The sequence below is a fragment of the Entelurus aequoreus genome, linkage group LG14, assembly GCF_033978785.1.
Source record: "Entelurus aequoreus isolate RoL-2023_Sb linkage group LG14, RoL_Eaeq_v1.1, whole genome shotgun sequence".
Taxonomy (NCBI): Eukaryota; Metazoa; Chordata; class Actinopteri; order Syngnathiformes; family Syngnathidae; genus Entelurus; species Entelurus aequoreus.
The window spans coordinates 16000304-16021188 of record NC_084744.1 but is presented as its reverse complement, the minus strand read 5'-3'; the positions used below and the strand labels follow the sequence as shown (position 1 = coordinate 16021188).

The 20885-nt window shown below is 41.0% G+C and overlaps 1 protein-coding gene across 2 annotated transcripts in view; it reads right to left on the bottom strand.

Moving 5' to 3' along the window:
- ackr3a (atypical chemokine receptor 3a) overlaps positions 1-20885 on the bottom strand; it is a 79915-nt gene that overhangs the window by 55038 nt on the left and 3992 nt on the right. For both annotated transcript variants that reach the window (XM_062069103.1, XM_062069102.1), the window contains exon 2: positions 18088-18158. The gene's annotated coding sequence lies outside the window, so the exon portion shown is untranslated. The remainder of the gene's footprint in view (positions 1-18087; positions 18159-20885) is intronic.

Below are 20885 nucleotides of genomic sequence, written 5' to 3'. Positions count from 1 at the left end.
GATATTACCGTCCGATAAATGCTTTAAAATGTAATATCGGAAATTATCGGTATCGTTTTTTTTATTATCGGTATCGTTTATTTTTTTATATTTGTTATTATTTTTTGATTAAATCAACATAAAAACACAAGATACACTAACAATCAGTGCACCAATCCAAAAAACCTCCCTCCCCCATGTACGCTCATTCACACTCATTCACACAAAAGGGTTGTTTCTTTCTGTTATTTATATTCTGGTTCCTACATTATATATCAATATATATCAATACAGTCTGCAAGGGATACAGTCCGTAAGCACACATGATTGTGCGTGCTGCTGGTCCACTAATAGTACTAACCTTTAACAGTTAATTTTATTCATTTTCATTAATTACTAGTTTCTATGTAACTGTTTTTATATTGTTTTACTTTCTTTTTTATTCAAGAAAATTTTTAATTTATTTATCTTATTTTATTTTATTAATTTTTAAAAAAAGGACTTTATCTTCATCATACCTGATTGTCCAAATTAGGCATAATAATGTGTTAATTCCACGACTGTATATATCGGTATTGGTTGATATCGGTAATTAAAGAGTTGGACAATATCGGAATATCGGATATCGGCAAAAAGCCATTATCGGACATCCCTAATATGTTTAATGTACTCTAAGATATTTTGTTAAAATAAAGCCAATAATGCAATTTTTTGTGGTCCTCTTTATTTAGAAAAGTACCGAAAAGTATTGAAAAATGTTTGGTACCGGTAGCAAAATATTGGTATCGGGACAACACTAGTAGAGACCCTCTTTTCAACTAGAATTCTGCCTTTTTTTCATTAATTGTTCAGTATATATTTATCAAAGTACCTCAAAATATGTTAATAACATGTGTTACTGGCCTTTGGCGTATAATTAACCATGGTTTGTACAGTACATCCACATGTTACTGTTCATTTTCTTTAATCTGTGTCCACTTTATTGTTGTACGTTACTGTTTTGAAGGTTTCACAAGCATATTACAAACAATCACAAAAGCCTCTAATTTGTCATACCCTTGCTGGATCAAATTGGTGGACATTTAAAGAGCTAAACAAGTCACTTCAGCGTAAACAAAATGACATTCCACTTGCAAGCGAGAAATGCCCCGCTTCCCAAGCGCTCAGGCTTGCGTGGAAACCCAAACACCGCGGGCTTTATTGGATGTAAACACAACTCGCACAGTACTCAAACAAACTCACTGTATAAATATGCTGGCGGTATATAACGTGAGTCACCGCGATGAGAAAAGATCTAAAATGGCGATGTACAGTGGATAACCATTCAGAATACCCCTAAAGCAGAAAAAGATGGAAAAATAATATGGATACCAGGTGGTTCCTATTGGCGGTCTCACGGCGTACACTCAAGTAAAGGCAGATTTGCAGCAGTCAGGATGTGACGACCCGGGAAGCATCTGGAGTCCTGTGTGATTCCAGCCCCGAGTGAGGGGCTCTCACTCTTAAGACGCGGCTCCCACAAAGTCAATCAATCAAACTTTATTTATATAGCATACACACATTCACAGGTCATTAGAACTGCTAGATCAAATGGCCAGACAAAGCTGTCAGGAAACACCACCACCATCATCATCATCATCCACCTCATGTAAAAACACAATATCAGGATTAAAAAATGGCCAAATTCAGTCATAAAATATAGACCGTTTAAAATATGTTAGGTCAACATCAGTCAGATCAGAAATGGTCACATGTTTTCTCAATACGTAACCTGAAAGAATTCAATTTTGGGATCTTTTGGACCTAAAAAGTGCAGCAAATTGAGCAACATGTGTGATACTGTTTTTACCTGAAATAGTCAAGACCATAGGTAGGGAATCCATGGCTCTCGAGCCAGATTAAGCTCTTTTGATGATTGCATAAATCTTAGCTGACATTGCTTAACATGGCAAGTAATGAATAATTCCGCTGGTAATCACAGTGTTAAAAATAAAGTTCAAAATATAAAACATTCTCATGCATTTTAATTAGGGATGTCCGATAATGGCTTTTTGCCGATATCCGATATACCGATATTGTCCAACTCTTAATTACCGATACCGATATCAACCGATACCGATATAAACAGTCGTGGAATTAACACATTATTATGCCTAATTTGGACAACCAGGTATGGTGAAGATAAGGTCCCTTTTTTAAAATTTATAAAATAAGATAAATAAATGAAAAACATTTTCTTGAATAAAAAAGAAAGTAAAACAATATAAAAACAGTTACATAGAAACTAGTAATTAATGAAAATGAGTAAAATTAACTGTTAAAGGTTAGTACTATTAGTGGACCAGCAGCACGCACAGTCATGTGTGCTTACGGACTGTATCCTTTGCAGACTGTATTGATATATATTGATATATAATGTAGGAACCAGAATATTAATAACAGAAAGAAACAACCCCTTTGTGTGAATGAGTGTGAATGAGTGTAAATGGGGGAGGGAGGTTTTTTGGGTTGGTGCACTAATTGAAAGTGTATCTTGTGTTTATGTTGATTTAATAAAAAAATTTAAAAAATAAATTGAAAAAATTGAAAAAACGATACCGATAATTAAATAAACCGATACCGATAATTTCCGATATTACATTTTAAAGCATTTATCGGCCGATAATATCGGCAGGCCGATATTATCGGACATCTCTAATTTCAATCCATCCATCCGTTACTGCACCTGTTCAAGAAGTTGCATTCATGGTAAGAAGTATTTTATTTATTATTGGTTAGCTTCAGAATAAATGTTATGTTATGTTACGTATAAAATACTACACGAATTAGCTCCAGCCTATCTCGCCGATTGTATTGTACCATATGTCCCGACAAGAAATCTGCGTTCAAAGAAATCTGCGTTCAAAGAACTCCGGCTTATTAGTGATTCCCAGAGCCCAAAAAAGCTATAGAGCGTTTTCTATTCGAGCTCCAGTACTCTGGAATGCCCTCCCGGTAACAGTTAGAGATGCTACCTCAGTAGAAGCATTTAAGTCCCATCTTAAAACTCATTTGTATACTCTAGCCTTTAAATAGACCCCCCTTTTTAGACCAGTTGATCTGCCGTTTCTTTTCTTCTCTCCTCTGCTCCCCTCTCCCTTGGGAGGGGGAGTTGCACAGGTCTGGTGGCCATGGATGAAGTGCTGGCTGTCCAGAGTCAGGACCCGGGGTGGACCGCTAGCCTGTGCATCGTTTGGGGACATCTCTGCGCTGCTGACCCGTCTCCGCTCGGGACGGTTTCCTGCTGGCCCCACTATGGACTGGACTCTCGCTGATGTGTTGGATCCACTGTGGACTGGACTTTCACAATATTATGTCAGACCCACTCGACATCCATTGCTTTCGGTCTCCCCGTATGTGGGCTCTGTACCGAGGATGTCGTTGTGGTTTGTGCAGCCCTTCGAGACACTTGTGATTTAGGGCTATATAAATAAACATTGATTGATTGATTGATTGAATAAGAGACTGATTATACTGCAAAAATATTGGTCTTACTTAAAAATGCACGCATTTAGTTGTATTCAGTGTTAAAAAATATTATATGGCTCCCACGGAAATACATTTTAAAATATTTGGCTTTCATGGCTCTCAGTCAAAAAGGTTCCCGACCCCTGATCAAGACACCGCATGTTATGCTGCTTGCTGCTCGGTCTCAAAGACAAAACAGGACAATTTCTTGTCATGGTGAGAGGATCAGAAAGACTTTAAACCTTGACATGAGTGACAACATCCATCTAGAGTTGTGCTATGGCAATGTACGCACCACATGTTAGACTCGCATCCACAGGTAGGTACAGTAGTAACGTGCCATTTAAAGTTAAAGTTAAAGTACCACCGATAGTCTCACACACACTAGGTGTGGTGAAATTACCCCCTGCATTTAACCCATCCCCTTTTTCCACCCCCTAAGAGGTGAGGGGAGCAGTGAGCAGCAGCAGTGGCCGCACTCGGGAATCATTCCTAGTGATTCAACCCCCAATGCCAACCCTTGATGCAGAGTGCACAACGTTACATTTACTTTAGTAACTTTTTTGGATAAAATGGACTCGTCATAGTAGTTTTAATGCAAAATACTTTTTACTTTCACTTGAGTATTTTTGTGAAGAACCACTACTTTTATTCCATTACATTGAGTTTCATTCCAACCGCAACATTTGTTTACTGTCCACTGTAAAAACTACGGCAAACAATTGTTAGATAGGAACAATAAAACACAGTAAAATCAAAAATAGTTCATCACAGTAGTAAATGCAATGGATTCCGGCAAATTAAGAAACAGTGGATAACCTAAATGACTATGGTTATAATACACAGAAAACACGTGAATTTACCGTAAAAATAATGAAAAAATGTACAATGCATTTGCAAATACTGTAATGTCACAAGCAAGAAAATACTCTAAAAGTCAAATTTGCAAAATCCTTAATTTAGACAGAATAATACCGTAAATTTAAAATTTACAGCATACCTAATTGTTTTAGGGGGTTGTATTAAAGCAATAGCATAGTTGACTTTTGGCTAACAACAATGTTTTCTTGTATTTTTGAGGCAAGTCGTTTCAGACATTGAGGGGTTATGTTTATGTGCTTCATTATAAACTGCATCGAAATGAACCACGCTGTGTGTTTAAGTGTGTTGCAACCGGTTGAAAGCAGCTTTTTGAACAGATACAGAGCATTTAAGGCTCATTTTTAAGTTGCGAAAGGCCGTGTTGTCAGTCGTCCAATGAAAGGTTGTACAAATAATTTCAAGTTAAAATCTTCATGTACCCCTCACATGTCTCGGAAACACAGCCATTTTGCAGATACTCGTATTGGTGAAAGGGCAGCACTGTTGTTAGCGTTTGTGCCAAACAGTGAGAAGGTCCTGGGTTCGATTCCCAGGCTAGGGGTATTTCTGTGTGGAGTTTGCATGATTTGCAAACTGTGTGGGTTCTCTCCGGTTACACGGACCTCCAAAGACATGCACCTGAAGGATAGGCTGATTGGCAACACTAAAATTGGCCCTAATTTGTTTTGCAGTAAATTCCTGGCAAACACAGCTGCCAGAATTTTACCAAATAGAGAAAACATGTTGCGGTAAGTTGTAGATGTTTCTTATATTGTAGCTTTGCGTAACTGTATGCTAACATTAGTCCTGTTTTAAGTGACTCTAAACTATGCATATTTTATAGTACAAGCTGAAGTAGGGTTTTTTTGGTCCCTCATACACAAACACAAAAGTACAATCAAATAATAGCCACTAAAAAATCAGTAGTTACTCACTAGTTACTCAGTACTCGAGTACTTTTTTTGACTGAATATTTACTTACTCTTACTCAAGTAATTTCATGGATGACTACATTTTACTTTTACTTAAGTGATATTACTCTAAAGCAGTGGTTCTTAACCTGGGTTCGATCGAACCCTGGGGGTTCGGTGAATTGGCCTCAGGGGTTCGGCGGAGGTCAAGACACACCGACTCATCGTGTACATAAAAACTTCTCCCTATCGGCGTATTATGAATACCCCCAAACAATGTTCCCTCTAATTTTCCATCTGATTTGCATGTGTGTAATTTGTTGTGAGTTCATGCACTGTGTTGGTTTTGTTCTCTGAAGAAGGTGATGTTCATGCACGGTTCATTTTGTGCACCAGTAAAAAAACATATAACTTTGTCTTGAATTTGAAAAAAAAAATATATATATATTTTTCACAAAAGAAAGGTTCGGTGAATGCGCATATGAAACTGGTGGGGTTCGGTAACTCCAACAAGGTTAAGAGTCACTGCTCTAAAGTAAAAGTACTCTTACTTGAGTACAATCTTAGTTTACTTTACCCACCACTGCCAGTGTCACTACTAAATGTGGCTGAAAAGGTGTTAGTGGTCAACCATTTCCATCCATCCATCCATCTTCTTCCGCTTATCCGAGGTCATGGCGCGGGGGCAGCAGCCTAAGTAGGGAAGCCCAGACTTCCCTCTCCCCAGCCACTTCGTCCAGCTCCTCCCGGGGGATCCCGAGGCGTTCCCAGGCCAGCCAGGAGATATATTCTTCACAACGTGTCCTGGTTCTTCCCCGTGGCCTCCTACCGGTCGGACGTGCCCCAAACACCTCCCTAGGGAGGCGTTCGGGTGGCATCCTGACCAGATGCTCGAACCACCTCATCTGGCTCCTCTCGATGTGGAGGAGCAGCGGCTTTACTTTGAGCTCTTTCCGGATAACAGAGCTTCTCACCCTATCTCTAAGGGAGCGCCCCGAAACCCTTTTCGGCCGCTTGTGCCCGTGATCTTGTCCTTTCGGTCATAACCCAAAGCTCATGACCATAGGTGAGGATGGGAACGTAGATCGACCGGTAAATTGAGAGCTTTGCTTTCCGGCTCAGCTCCTTTTGCACAATGGATCGGTACAGCGTCCGCATTACTGAAGACGCCGCACCGATCCGCTTGTCGATCTCACGATCCACTCTTCCCTCACTTGTGAACAAGACTCCGAGGTACTTGAACTCCTCCACTTGGGGCAAGATCTCCTCCCCAACCCGGAGATGGCACTCCACCCTTTTCCAGGCAAGAACCATGGACTCGGACTTGGAGGTGCTGATTCCCATCCCAGTCGCTTCACACTCTGCTGCGAATTGATCCAGTGAGAGCTGAAGATCCTGGCCAGATGAAACCATCAGGACCACATCATCTGCAAAAAGCAGAGACTTAATCCTGCAGCCACCAAACCAGATACCCTCAACACCCTGACGGCGTCTAGAAATACTCTCCATAAAAGTTATGAACAGAATCGGTGACAAAGGGCAGGCTTGACGGAGTCCAACACTCACTGGAAACAGGTCCGACTTACTGCCGACAATGCGGACCAAACTCTGGCACTGATCATACAGGGAGCGGACCGCCACAATCAGACAGGCCGATACCCCATACTCTCTGAGCACTCCCCACAGGACTTCCCGGGGTACACGGTCGAATGCCTTCTCCAAGTCCACAAAGCACATGTAGACTGGTTGGGCAAACTCCCATGCATCCTCAAGGACCCTGCCGAGAGTATAGAGCTGGTCCACAGTTCCACGACCAGGACGAAAACCACACTGTTCCTCTTGAATCCGAGGTTCAACTATCCGGCGTTGTCTCCTCTCCAGTACACCTGAATAGACCATCCATTTCCTCAAAGACAAAATAGGACTGCTTTGTATGTGATCTATAAAAACGCAATTGAGTTCACTCATTTCACTCATGTTGTTATTTAGAATTCTACACCCAGTTTTAGGTGAGGTGTATGAGGGGAAACCCAGAAATGTGTAACAAATTGAACCTGTATGTTGCTGTGTCCATCTGCAATAGTTAAGACATTGCATGTCATGCTGCTTGCTGCTATGCCTCTGAAACAAAATTGGACATTTTTGGGCAACACTAGCATTTTCCTTGAGATGGGTGAGAGGAAACCCAGAAATGTGAGACAAATAGAGTTGTTCAACATGTTTGTTATTGTGCACGCCTGCAATAGTAAAGAAACTGCATGCTATACTGCTTGCTCCTATGCCCTAAAATCAAAATATGACATTATTTTTGGAAAACGAGCATTGACCTAGTGAATGAAGTAAGCGGAAACCAAGAAAGACTTCAAAACTGTGTCGTAATTTTTACATCAATTCCCACACTGCTACAGTTTTGCTATCTCAATGTTCGCTCTTGAATATTGCCATTCCTTAGTCTAGTGCAGTGATATTCAACGTAATTGTTTTGGGGGCCAAATTCCCAGAAAGCTAAGGACCAGGAGGTCAGACTTCTCCCTTCACTATTATTCTTATTTTGTATTTTACGGAAAACTAACGTCTTCTACCTTTGACAAAACAAAAATACCAAAATCAAATGTTTGAGTAACACGAGTGCTCCGCAGTTTTTAAGAACCTTCTGCAAAAATGCTTGTCAAAGATCATCTCTATGACAGCACTCTAGTATTTTTAAAAAATCTGCTGCAAAAATATAAATCTTTCACACGTTGTTGAACCGAATTCACGGGCCACCAGTTAAATAGTCCAAATTATGAAAAAGAGAGGACCTAAAATGGAACCATGAGGAACACTACTAATATATCAATCAATCAACCTGTTTTATTGTGTATGTCATAGTCCGTTCCATATCATACATGTAGTACATAATATACATACATATCTCCAGTGAACAGTCTTGTGCTCATGGGCAATATTATTATTTCACAAAAAAGAAAACAAAATTGAATTAAGAAAATGAAATAAAATTAAACATACCTCAAAAGGGTAAGGGGAAGAAGTATACACTTCTTGAACCCGCCCCACCCCCTCCCTTGTTTACATAGTTGCTTTAAAGGCCTACTGACACCCACTACTACCGACCACGCAGTCTGATAGTTTATATATCAATGATGAAATCTTAACATTGCAACACATGCCAATACGGCCGGGTTAACTTATAAAGTGCAATTTTAAATTTCCCGGGAAATATCCGGCTGAAAACGTCTCGGTATGATGACGTTTGCGCGTGACGTCACGGATTGAACGGAAGTATTGGGACACCATTCTGTCCCAATACAAACAGCGTCTGTTTTAATCTCAAAATTCCACAGTATTCTGGACATCTGTGTTGGTGAATCTTTTGCAATTTGTTTAATGAACAATGGAGACTGCAAAGAAGAAAGCTGTAGGTGGGATCGGTGTATTAGCGGCTGGCTACGCAACACAACCAGGAGGACTTTGAGTTGGATAGCAGACGCGCTATCCGACGCTAGCCGCCGACCGCACCGATGATCGGGTGAAGTCCTTCGTCGCTCCGTCGATCGCTGGAACGCAGGTGAGCACGGGTCGTGATGAGCAGATGAGGTCTGGCGTAGGTGGAGAGCTAATGTTTTTAGCATAGCTCTGTCGAGGTCCCGTAGCTAAGTTAGCTTCAATGGCGTTGTTAGCAACAGCATTGCTAGGCTTCGCCAGGCTGGACAGCATTAACCGTGTGGTTACAGGTCCAGGGTTTGGTTCGGTGTCTCCTGATAGTAGTATTGTTGATCTTCTGTCTATCCTTCCAGTCAGGGGCATGTTTCTTCTGTTTCTATCCGCAGTTAAGCACGATGCTATCACGTTAGCTCCGAAGCTAAAGTGCTTCACCGATGTATTGTCGTGGAGATAAAAGTCACTGTGAATGTCCATTTCGCGTTCTCGACTCTCATTTTCAAGAGGATATAGTATCCGAGGTGGTTTAAAATACAAATCTGTGATCCACAATAAAAAAAGGAGAAAGTGTGGAATCCAATGAGCCCTTGTACCTAAGTTATGGTCAGAGCGAAAAAAGATACACCCTGGCGTCCTGCACTGCACTCTAATCCTTCACTCTCACTTTCCTCATCCACAAATCTTTCATCCTCGCTCAAATTAATGGGGTAATCATCGCTTTCTCGGTCCGAATCGCTCTCGCTGCTGGTGTAAACAATGTGCAGATGTGAGGAGCTCTTCAACCTGTGACGTCACGCTACTTCCGGTACAGGCAAGGCTTTTTTATCAGCGACCAAAAGTTGCGAACTTTATCGTCGATGTTCTCTACTAAATCCTTTCAGCAAAAATATGGCAATATCGCGAAATGATCAAGTATGACACATAGAATGGACCTGCTATCCCCATTTAAATAAGAACATTTCATTTCAGTAGGCCTTTAACTCAGTGGTTCTTAACCTTGTTGGAGGTACCGAACCCCACCAGTTTCATATGTGCATTCACCGAACCCTTTATTAGTGAAAAATAAAAATACTTTTTTTTTTCAAATTCAAGACAAAAGGTATACATTTTTTTTTTACTGGTGCACAAAATGAACCGTGCATGAACATCACCTTGTTCAAAGAACAAAACCAACACAGAGCATGAACTCACAACAAATTGCACACCTGCAAATCAGATGAAAAATCAGAAGGATCATAGTTTGGGGGTATCCATAATACGTCGATAGGGAGAAGTTTTTATTTAAACGATGAGTCGGGTGTGTCTTGACCTCCGTGGTGGAGGCTCCGCCGAACCCCTGAGGCCGACTCACCGAATCCCTAGGGTTCGATCGAACCCAGGTTAAGAACCACTGCTTTAACTAATATGCAGTTACCTTTTAATCACTTTTTTATCACATTAATCTGGATTCACATAACTCGAATTGCCCAGAACACCAGAACAATGTGCTTACAATTGTCAATATATCCTCGTAAGTCCCACACACACACACACAAACTAAACATGTTAAATAAATGATGAGCTGCAGCAACACCTTAGTTACATAAATCACATTACGAAAAGAAAAATGTGATTGCCAAAAAGGAGAGGATTTAAAGGGGTATCAAACAACAGAAGAATAAGTGATTATTACATTTGAACAGAAGTGTAGATAGAACATGTTAAGATTAACAATTCATTTTCTACCACTTGTCCTTAATAATGTTGACAAAATAATAGAATGATAAATGACACAATATGTTACTGCATAAGTCAGCAGACTAATTAGGAGCCTTTGTTTGCTTACTTACTAATAAAATACAAGTTGACTTGTATGTTCACTATTTTATTCAAGGACAAACTTGCATTAAGAAACATATGTTTAAAGTACCGTAAGATTTTTTGTAAAAAATAAAGCCAACAATGCAATTTTTTTGTGGTGTCTTTTATTTAGAAAAGTATCGAAAAGTATCAAAATAATTTTAGTACCGGTACCAAAATATTGGTATCGGGACAACACTAGTCTAGTGTCACTCGCTGTTATGTTATCATTGTTTTTATGAATCAGATTGACTCGCCGACATTGTAGTGCACATGCTTTGATGTCGTCTGGAACAGTCAAGATGTCACATGATATGCAGCTTGTTGCTATGCTTCGAAAAAGGACATTTTAAAAAAGGAAAGACATGCAACAGCAATGAAAGGCTGAGGAGTCAGGATGTGTGTGTGGTGTTGCTGGTGCAGGTCTGTTCCTCATTATGGGGCTATAGAAAGGATTCAGAGAGGAGTATAAGGCTGCCAGTTGACTTTATCTCCCCTGACTCCCTAAACCATCATCTCTGGACCTCCCAGCCACACCGTCCATCTCTGCCTGTAAATATGAAGGCTTGCATCAGGCTGCACGTAGCAGTCACTCCATACATCAGAGCCTAAGTGGAGCTCAGGCAGGCATGATGTCCATCTATCAAAACTAAAGCGGCAGGCCTTCCTTGCCTGGATCCTATCAGAGGCAGCCGACCTGAGTCAAGTGCCTGTTATGGGAAGTTGGTGTGTGTGGGGGGGGGGGGGACTGACTTGTGCAACTGCTTGGGGGTGTGGAACATGCCTCCACTGCACACTGAAAACTCTAATGAGCAAAAAGTGTGTGAAAAGCCTGCTCGTGGAAAAAGGTTTCCTGTGTATTTTCAAACAAAAGAAGGATGGAGACGAGGATGAAAAGGCTTGAAAGACACATCCTGCGCCAGTGAGTGAAAGAAAAAAAAGAAAAGGGAAGGAGGCTGTGATTGTTGTTATTTTTTTTTCACACACTGTGGAACTTGTATTTGTAGACCTGTTCCTCCGCAGCTGCCGAAACATGTTTTTTTTAATCATTATTCTATCCAGCTGTTAAGTTTGCATCACAATATCTTATCATCACATCCTTTTCCACATGCAATGTGTCAACATGGGGATTTGGTTAAAAAAAATAAAGCCATTAACATGTGTTACATCCTTTCCCACCAAAAACATGTATCAAACTGTATCAAATGTTCCAATGCCTTCTTTTTTGCTTTCTGAACGGGTGTGCCGTGAGATACAGTCTGGTGTGTCGTGGGAGATTATGTAATGTCACCTATTTGGGTTAAAAATATTTTTTGCAAACCAGCAATTATAGTCTGAAAATTATGTGTTATTGAGTGTCGGTGCTGCCTAGAGCTCGGCAGAGTAACCGTGTAATACTCTTCCATATCAGTAGGTGGCAGCCGCTAGCTAATTGCTTTGTAGATGTCGGAAACAACGGGAGGCAGCGTGCAGGTAAAAAGGTATCTAATGCTTAAACCAAAAATAAACAAAAGGTGAGTGCCCCTAAGAAAGGTATGGAAGCTTAGGGAAGGCTATGCAGAACAAAACTAAAACTGAACTGGCTACAAAGTAAACAAAAACAGAATACTGGACGACAGCAAAGACTTACTGTGGAGCAAAGACAATGTACATCCGAACATGACATGACAATCAACAATGTCTCCACAAAGAAGGATAAAAACAACTGAAATGTTCTTGATTGCTAAAACAAAGTAGATGCAGGAAATATCGCTCAAAAGGAAGACATGAAACTGCTACAGGAAAATACCAAAAAAAGACAAAAAGCCACCAAAATAGGAGCGCAAGACAAGAAGTAAAACACTACACACAGGAAAACAGCAATAAGTCAGGCCGTGATGTGACAGTACACCTACTTTGAGACAAGAGCTATATTGATGAATGGTTGGTTATGCTTTAAAGTCATATCCAACAATTGTGACAACGACTTTTTATTGTCAACTGAGTTTTGTTTTTTAATGATTTCTGCTGGTGGTGGGCCTCCCGGATTTTTTCAATGCAAAAAATGTGCCTTGGCTCAAAAAAAGGTTGAAAAACACTGCACTAAAGGACAGATACAAAGATGTTCTGTTATGGCTCTGTGCAACCATTGAGTTGAATGATACAAAAACACAGGTGGACCACAGATGGTGCCTTGGTGCATACCAAAATTAATAACCCCTTTCATACTGTCTGTAAAAGACATAATTTTCCTCCTTCTATCCGTTCTCCTTCCATTGTTGTTCTTCACAAACAGTGCTGACATGGAATGGGGAGACAGATTATCCCAGAAATTTGCCACATTCAAAATGTACACTGCAAGTTATTTGTCACTTATACATGTGGGCCCAAAGATATGAATGCTGTTAAATTTAGCAAGCTACTTTTGCCGTGTAACTTGTTGCTACAATTCTCTGAGCTTTGTTTAATTAAGAGTAACTTGTAGCTTAGCTTACTACATTTTCCAAGTAGGTTGCCCATCACACGCAAAGCTGATCTACTAAACATGTGCAAAGTGGATCGCTTCTGTTAAGTGAGCAAAATAAGGCGTGCAATCCAATCCAATCATTAATATGCAAAATATATGATCATTAAAACGCCCAAAATAATGGGAGGAGAAAATGCACATATAATTATTTAGCAGGCGCAATGTGATTTATCAACACTCTTCACCTTTTTGTGAGTACTATTTAGAGTTTTATTTAGCACTTGTCAGAAGGACGTGCAAACTGACCGGCTCCAGGATATATCGTGTCCAATCGTGTCCACGTGTGTGTGACAACATTTTGGACAGTCCAAAAAAATAATTAAGACATATCGTTGTGGAGGGGGGCGTGGCCTGCGGGCCTGCCGCGGAGCGGGGTGTGCAAGGACCGGCCTCAAAGACAGCGGCAGGTGAGTAGATTGCCCAGCTGGCTGATTTAAGTAAAGTCTGAATGTCATTAAAACAGTTAGCTCCATCTTTTGACACTTCTTCCACTCCCGTCCTCGCATGCTACACCGCTACAACAAAGATGATGGGGAGAAGACGCTGCCGAAGGTGAGCCACGTGAATAAGACCGCCCACAAAACGGCGCATCCGGAAGCGACTGTCAGAAAGCGGCTTGAAGATGATCTGTAAAACATCATCTATGCAACATTTTGACCAAAGAACCACCATTACATGTTATGTAGACCACAAGGAAGTGTTTTAATTTAGAAAAAAATAACATGACTCCTTTGATGCGCCCTATAATCCGGTGCACCTTATATATGAAAAAAGATCAAAAATAGACCATTCATCGGCAGTGCACCTTATGTCCGGAAAATACAATAAATGCAATTAAATTAATTAAAATTAAATAGCCATTATTTATTGATATTTTCGTTTCAAAGGCAAGCCAAAGGGAACCAGGGCTTAGGCATGAAAGAGCCGCATGCGACTTCAGAGCCGCGGGTTGAAGACCCCTGTTGATTAACTTTCACCGGCTCACAGGGAAAGCAGCAGCTCACCGGCTCAATATGTCAATATAGCAGCATAAGCTAGTTAGCTCTCTGTGATTACGGCGCCACTAAAAATAGGTAGTCTGCGTTAGCGCCTATAATAACAATATCGCTAATACTTGGTCAATATTCAGGTCACGACATGGAAATGGAGTATTATTGGCAGTTTTTAGATTTTTTTTTTAAAGGTGTTGTGGACGCAATTGTCACGACGGGGACTATGGTGGGGTTTGTTTTCCAGAGATGCAAAGAAATTGGATCGAACATGGCGTGAAGGTAAGGACATGATTTAATCTATTAATCAAAAAAGGAACAAACAAAAAGCGCACACAAGGCAGAGGTACAAACTTAACTAATGAAATAAAATAAAAACTAGCACTTGGGCAAAAACTATGGACATGAAACAAAACACTTACTGTGACATGGCATGAAGAGAGCAGAGGTAAATCATGGCATGAAGTGCGCAGAAGTAGTATTAGAGCAGAGCATGAATAATGTCAATGTCGCCAGGACAAGCAACTGAAAATGACAGGCTTAAATAGTATTGACATGATTAACACAGGTGCGCGAGTCCAAAACGTGAAACAGGTGAAACTAATAAGTTGTCATGGAAACAAAACAAACAAGAGTGCACAAACAGGAACTAAAGAGTCCAAAACCCAAACAGAACATAGCCAAACAAAAACATGATCAACAGACATGACAGCAATAGAGTACTCCTACTAGCTGCATGGTTAGCCACCTCATACTTGCCGTATTTTACAATATAAAATGCATTAAGTAAGTAAGTACATTTTATTTATAAAGCGCTTTTCACAGATGAAATCACAAAGCGCTGTACAAAACATAGGTTAAGGAAAACAACAATTCAATTTTAAATAGGGGCAATATAAAAATGATACAAAGTGGATTAAAAATTATAGTTAAAAAGGTGCATTAACTGAAAGCTTTACTAAAAAGAGAAGTTTTCAAATGTTTCTTAAAAGTTTCAACACAGTCAAGATCACGGAGGGACTGGTGCAAATTGTTCCAGAGTCTGGGAGCTATAGCCCGGAATGCCAGGTCTCAACGGGTTTTAAAATGAGTTTTTGGGATCTTTAGAAGACCCTGGCCAGAAGACCGGAGGATGCATCCTGAAGAGTAGGGGCATAGCAAGTCAGTGATGTACGGAGGGGCCCCACCATGCAACTTACGAAATGTCAGGACTAAAATCTTAAACTCAATGCGGAATTTAACTGGAAGCCAATGAAGACTGAATCAAAAACGGGAGTGATATGGGCTGTTCTGGGTGCACCGGTCAAAAGTCTGGCAGCCGCATTTTGTACAGTCTGAAGTCTCTTTAGCGTTGACTTGTTGAAAAGAATGAAAAGAGAATTGCAATAGTCAATGCAAGACAAAATGAACGCATGAATGATCATTTCGAGATTAAAAAAATACATACAAATGTATTCTTGTCTTACATAGGGATTGTAAATTATAGGCAAAATTCCCCCAAAAAAGTGCAGTTGCCCTTTAAAGGCTAAAAGCACAAAACCACAAAGGTTGCATTAACATTTGGGGGCATTTGCTTTTTGCCAAAAGGTAAACAAGGAGCTCAGCAACTCTGCACCGGTGTTAAATGCAGGCTACAGGTGCCTTGGAAATGAGTAAAAAAATTGTACATTTTACCAGAAAATAAGAGCCCCATATCGCATTTTCCAATATTTCTTAATGTGACATGTGCGTCGTTTCAATTGTATCATTTAAAAAGAATACATCTATTACAAGTACAGAAAGTGAGAAGTGAGGTGAGGTTTGACTAATCGATTTCATCACGTCGAGCGGAGCCAGATGTGTTCTGAGCTGGTGGTAAATGGGTCTCTGTGTTTGCGCCACATGTCACAGGGTTAACAACAGACCGGCCATTAAACAGCGAGACCCGCAGCCGGGAGAAAGTGTGACTGAGATGCTAAAATGAAGGGGGAACCAGAGGTCGGCTAAAAAAATGAAGTGAATTATGTCCTATGGTCTATCGTCGCCGTCTCGAAAACCTAATCTATTACAACTTGGGGTTATATTAAGACTGGCGGCAAGAAAGGTTTGGAATAAAGCACCACAGTGGTGCTCCTAAAACCACTTTATGTTTACTGAAATGCCCCCCTTTTACCGCCGTGTCACAGTGCGGCCATTGTGTGCTCGCCATCATTACGGAACTGAGGAATTCACTCTGACATCTGAGCACAGTGCTCCCCCCCCCCCCGAAAACCACACCATTTGCCGTAGCCTCTCCAGTCCAGTTTATCCCTTAGCCTGCGGAACCACCGTCCTCATTTCAAGTCTGTACCCTGCAGCGAGTAACTACCGCCTCTTTGACAGCGAGGCCATACACATCTGACAAAATTCACTAATGTAAAATATTCCTTCAAAAGATATGCACAGTTGGACGGCTCCAAAGTTTAAAGCATGTTTCTTTACATTTGGTGGCGGTCCATATCAGAATCAGAAATACTTTAATAATCCCCGAGGGGAAATCAAGATTTTCAGCAAAATCCCGTTCAAGAGCAGACAAACATTACAGGGAGACAGAACAGGATCGCTGACGGGTCTGCCAACTGCCGGCGCCCCTTACAAAAAAAGGTGAGAAACAGGTAAAAGCTGGGGAGGGGGGTTGAGAATAAAACAAATTTAAGCCTGGGCCCCTGTACTGGAGAGGGGGTCCATACTGAGGCCAAATGGGGAAAAAACCTCATAGCCATAGCACACAAACGTGTATAAGAGGGAAACATCAAAGGACATTAAAGCACTTTGAGTCGGCCTTGTGTATGAAAAGCGCTATACAAATAAAGTTGCCTTGCCTTGCCTTGCCTAAGATGGACTGATGCAAAGTGGAAAAGTGTTCTGTGGTCTGACAAGTCCACATTTCAAATTGTTTTTGGAAACTGTGGACGTCGTGTCCTCCGGTACAAAGAGGAAAATAACCATCTGGATTGCTGTAGGCGCAAAGTTCAAAAGCCAGCATCTATGGAGGTGTATTAGTGACCAAGACATGGGTAACTTACACATTTGTGAAGGCAACAATAATGCTGCAAGGTACATACAGGTTTTGGAGCAACATATGTATTCATCCAAGCAACGTTATCATGGACACCCCTGCTTATTTCAGCAAGACAATGCCAAGCCACGTGTTACAACAGCGAGGCTTCATAGTAAAAGAGTGCAGGTACTAGACTGGCCTGCCTGTAGTCCAGACCTGTCTCCCATTGAAAATGTGTGGTGCAATATGAAGCCTAAAATACCATAATTGGAGACCCCGGACTGTTGAACAACTTAAGCTGTACATCAAGCAACCACCTGAAAAGCTTCAAAAATTGGTCTCCTCTGTTCCCAAACATTTACTGAGTGTTGTTGAAAGGAAAGGCCATGTAACACAGTGGTAAAAATGCCCCTGTGCCAACTTTATTGCCATTAAATTTTAAGTTAATGATTATTTACCCCAAAAAAATATGTTTCTCAGTTGGAACATTAAATATCGTGCCTTTGCAGTCTATTCAATTGAATATAAGTTGAAAAGGATTTGCGAATCATTGTATTCTGTTTTTATTTACAATTTACAGAACATGCCAACTTCACTAGTTTTGGGTTTTGTAGATGCAATGCAGCACTGTGTCTAAAATGCCCATAAAAAGTGGTACATGTCTCCTGCATGTTTGAAAACAGCAAAACGCCGCATGATAACATGAATGTGCAGTAAATGAGTGTCTCTGTGGTGATGCCCTGTATAGTACACGCAAAATCCTCATTTAAATATGGCGGCCTACAATACTTTACAATTGCACACACAGTGTTAGTAGATCACACGCAACAAGCCCACTAATAGTACATGCTATTTTGTAGATTGCACACGCTGAGTAAATCAGGCCCTAAGAATGTTGGAAATCATGAGCTTTTCTGTAACGAATAATGTGAAGGTGAAGAATTGTAAACACTACTCCCTGCATCGCAGTGACCATTATGTGGCTCAGATGTGTCTCAGTGTGTGTATTTGGGTTTCCAAAAGAACAGGACTGACCTTTCCGGAGTGGTGAGCCGATGCCCACTTCCTGCCATTGAAACATCTGAAAATGGCTCTGCATTGCCCGGCTGGTGGGAGAAGTAGATGGACAAAGGGAGAACAAAACAGACAATAGATCAGAGACTGTCGACTACAGTCGTCACAAGTAAACACTCCGCACTTCAAAACCCGGCCATTCTAAGGCCCTGTCTACATTAAGCCGGATAACTCCTTAAACCAGGGGTCGGCAACCCAAAATGTTGAAAGAGCCATATTGGGCCAAAAATACAAAAACAAATCTGTCTGGAGCCGCAAAAAATTAAAAGCCATATTACATACAGATAGTGTGTCATGAGATATAAATTGAATTAAGATGACTTAAAGGAAACTAAATGACCTCAAATATAGCTACAAATGAGGCATAATGCTGCAATATATACATATAGCTAGCCTAAATAGCATGTTAGCATCGATTAGCTTGCAGTCACGCAGTGACCAAATATGTCTGACTAGCACTCCACACAAGTCAATAACATCAACAAAACTCACCTTTGTGCCTTCACGCACAACGTTAAAAGTTTGGTGGACAGAGTGAGACAGAAAAAGAAGTGGCATAAAACACGTCCTAGAAAGTCATACTTGTAAACAAACTACGGTGAGTTCAAGGACCGCCAAAATTAGTAGGACAAAACGGCGCTCGCCAAATACTCGAATCAGTGAAGCATGTTTAATATAAACAGTGTGCTTTATAACAATTAGGGAGGTTTGCGTCATGTTTGTCCTCCTACGGAAACCATATTAAAACAAACTTCTTTTTTTTTCCTCATCTTTTTCCATTTTTCATACATTTTTAAAAAAGCTCCTGAGAGCCACTAGGGCGGCGCTAAAGAGCCGCATGCGGCTCTAGAGCCGCGGGTTGCCGACCCCTGCCTTAAACTAATAATTATTTAGCCTAAGCCCCGTGTCAGCCACACCAAACCATCGTTTAAGGTCCCCCTCCTTGGATAATTTTTTACACGGGTAAGTATTTTTCATGATTCTCCGGCTCTTAGCTTTGTATGGACTCTTTGATCGTTTACAAACTGAGTCCGGAGAGGAAGTGAAGTCAGAAAGACAGCGCCCCACACAGGAAGTGACGTCAGAAAGAACGCGCCAAAACCAGCTTCATAACAACCGGAGCTAACCACTGGAAATATGGAGGCGAAAGATTTGAATAAATTAAAGATTTGATAAATTTATGATGGCTCAAATGTGATTCACTACAATACACACTGGATTCCAGGTAATTGAAATACCACAACATTGGATATTGTTCAGGTAAGTTACATTAAATTTAAGAACTTGCACACAAAGCAACACTGGAGGTGACTATGACAGGGAGGGGGTCTTAAACGACCATTGTGTGTGTGTGGACAAGGATAGGTGGGATTTACCCTGGATAACATTAGTGTAGAAGGGGCCTAAATCCAAAAAGCATTAAACAATAATGTAACGTTCCTCATGATTAATGCTTTTTAGCAACATATCATCAAAAAGCGAGGCATTTTGTAAAGGTGCGATTCACAACAATAGAAGCACGAGGCTAAAACCAAACACTGACAAACAGTCAAGTCTTGTCATGTTGCTGCACGTCTCATTTCTTCCATACCAAAATAAAAGCGTCTCCTCACTCGTCCACTTTTGATTTGTTGAGGAACGCCGCCAAGCCACTTAACAACACACTCTCTGCCTGCCTGCAAACGAGGAAACGGACGCTTGAAACCAGATGGCGAGAGAAGATGATTTGTTCAAAGTGAAGCGCCAACATGAATTTGACTCATTCCAACGTTCAACTTGAGGCCCGGAAAATGAATTACGGGCGCCTCGTTGTGGGTTTCGGAGGACCAAGAGAGCTTTGTTCACCATGTCCTGCAGCTTTTGGTTCCAAATGAAGATCAAACTTTGTTCCTATCGGCTGTTAAAAGTGTTCCCCAGGGCAGCCATTGCAAGTGTTATGACTCAACGAAGTTCACAAAGTGAACTTGGGCAGTCTGTTGATTGACATCCGAGTCCTTATACGAGTTTATTACATCAACTAACTTTCTTTTCACACAAAAATAAAACAGAAATTGGCGTATTTGGTCAAACAAACCCACTGCAAGGACATGACAGTGCTATTGGTCCTTTGTCCTTACATTGCCACACATCAGCAAAGAGTCTTGGAGTTATTTTTGACTGATTGCTTAAGCTGGACAAACAAATTAGCGCTGTCATTAAATCGAGCTTCTTTCAGCTGTGACTCCTTGCAAAAATAAAACAGTGTCTTCCACAGGCGGACTTTGAAAGAGCTATCCATGCTTTTGTGATGCCGCGCCTGGATTACTGTCATTCTTTGTACTAGGGTTAAATAATAAATAAATGATAAATGGGTTATACTTGTATAGCGCTTTTCTACCTTCAAGGTACTCAAAGGGCTTTGACAGTATTTCCACATTCACCCATTCACACACACATTCACACACTGATGGCGGGAGCTGCCATGCAAGGCGCTAACCAGCACCCATCAGGAGCAAGGGTGAAGTGTCTTGCCCAAGGACACAACGGACATGACTAGGATGGTAGAAGGTGGGGATTGAACCCCACTAACCAGCAACCCTCCGATTGCTGGCACAGGCCACTCTACCAACTTCGCCACGTTGTACGGTATACCGGTATTAGTAAAGTACCGCGATACTAATGAATCATATTCTGTACTATACCGCCTCTAAAAAGTACCGGTCCGCCACCCGTCTTCACGTCGTGTCATACAGACGAGCATGTTGGCGGCAAGCATGTTT